Source organism: Felis catus, chromosome D4 (genome assembly GCF_018350175.1).
Source record: "Felis catus isolate Fca126 chromosome D4, F.catus_Fca126_mat1.0, whole genome shotgun sequence".
Classification (NCBI taxonomy): Eukaryota; Metazoa; Chordata; class Mammalia; order Carnivora; family Felidae; genus Felis; species Felis catus.
This window is the reverse complement of record NC_058380.1, coordinates 94473748-94475762: the sequence shown is the minus strand read 5'-3', so window position 1 is coordinate 94475762 and position 2015 is coordinate 94473748.

The following is a 2015-nucleotide window of genomic DNA, read 5'->3' as shown; positions in this document are numbered from 1 at the left end:
GGGCGCGGGGCGCGCGCTGGCGGGAGGGCGCGCGCACGAGCCGGCGGGGAGCGCGCCGCCGGCCCCGCGCGCGCCGCCGTCGGGGGCTGCGGGGAGCCGTTCGGGAGCTGTCCCTGGTGCTGACCGCTCGTCCGCTACGGGCCGGGCCGCGGGACCTCCCGCCCCCCCCCCTCGCCCCCGCCCCCGCCCGGCGCCCCGCGGGGCTCCAGTGGCTCTGCGCCTGCTTTCTGGGATTGGGAGTCGGGCTGAAGCTGCTGCTGCTTGTCAACAGTGCGACCTTGGGGCAAGTTCCTGACTCGGGGAGTCTCTCTGGCTCTCACCTGTGAAAGGCGCCATAGCGGTGCCTGCAAGGTTGGTCTGAGAATGCAGTTCAACCAGGTCCAGGGGCCTGGCACACAGTGGGGGCTCAGTAAACTCTGGCCTTTTTCATGGTTTGTTTCCATTCTCATGGTGGGCAACCGCCAAGCTAGGGAGAAAGGGCGGTGCCTGTCCTGCTCTGGGGCCTGGTGGCTGCCCTTGGATCTCTCAGGGCATCCACAGAGGAAGGGAGCAGACTCCTGCTTTGGGACCACAAAGCACAGATTTGGGACCAATGGCTGCACGCTGAAGCAGGACAGACTGGGCTGCTTCCTTCCTGGCATGAGGTCCCTCCACCTAAAGGGAGTGCTCCAAGAGGCAGCGAGTGACCTCTGTCCCTGCAGATAGACACTCAAGCGGAGGCCGAAGCCACGGGGACCCCGAGCCGAGAGAGAGGTCTGAAACTAAATATCACTAAAGAATATGTAAGGCACTAAGAACCGTGCCTGGCTCATTGAAAACGTAATACGACCGTTTGCTTCTCCAACTCTTAAGTTCTTTAAAAGACTCTGTATCTTGGTAGGAAAAACCTGTTACTTCACTCCTGTTCTAGAGACGGGAATACTGGGGACACATAGAGGGGGTGGAGGGACCTGCTCGGAGTCCACTCGCACCTTACAGATGGGCTGAGGAGAGAGAGATAAGCACCGGGCTCAGAGCCACCCCACAGGACCGAGAGGGTGAGTATTTACAAGCCAGATAGACAGGCTCCACATGTCCAGCCTCCTGCCTCGCCCTGTCAGGTTTCCTAGGAAGGGTCACTGCCCATTTTCCCCAAACTGTTCAAGCCACTTTGACCCTGGAGAGTTTCCTTACCTCCTTCCTCTTAACTAATGGGAAGAGCTGGTGCCTGCCCCGTGAATGTCGAATCTCTCCGTCCCTTCCGAGCAGGATAATTGAACATCACCCGCCTCGCTTCCTACGGGATCAGGGGCGGTGCTTGATTCATTAATTAACTGTGCACAGTACCTGCTTCCACCAGGCACTGACTTCATGGTAAACATCACTCATTATGTGCTCAGTACGTCCCCGACACAAGGCTACACACGTTGCCCGCATTGTCTCATTGAAATCGTCTCAAGAATCCAGTGAGATGACTTTGCAGGTGAAGATTGGAGACTTAAGAGCAGCAGACCGGAGCTGGCTTAGACTGAATCCTAAACACATGTTCCTCATACCCTCCTCCCAGATTTTCGATGTGCTCCCAACCTAGGAAAAAATATGGAAACATTAATAGAAATTCCATATGGGGGGGTGGGGAGAGAGAGAGACAGAGAGAGATGTATACCGGCCAGCCAATCGGTGCCTGAGGAGTCAGCCTAGGAATCCTTTAAATCGACATTTTCCGTCAAAATCCCCATTAGACAACTGAGCCACCTTTTTTTTCTTTTTCTTTTTTTTTTTTTAATTTCAGGATTGCTTAGATCTCGGCGAACATGTGCCAAGAATTTTAAAAGGAGCATCACTGCCAAACTCTCTTCACCAGCCGGCTCCAATGCCCTGCCACTCCTGCCCCCCGCCTTCTCTTCATTCACACTCGGCAGAATTTCCCAGCTGTGGGTCCGGAGCTGCTGACCTCGTGAAGCAGGGGTTTCCTTCCCAAGCTCTGCAGAGGTGGGCTCCCGGGGCCTGTGATGAGGTGCTCCGAGCCCGTTTTG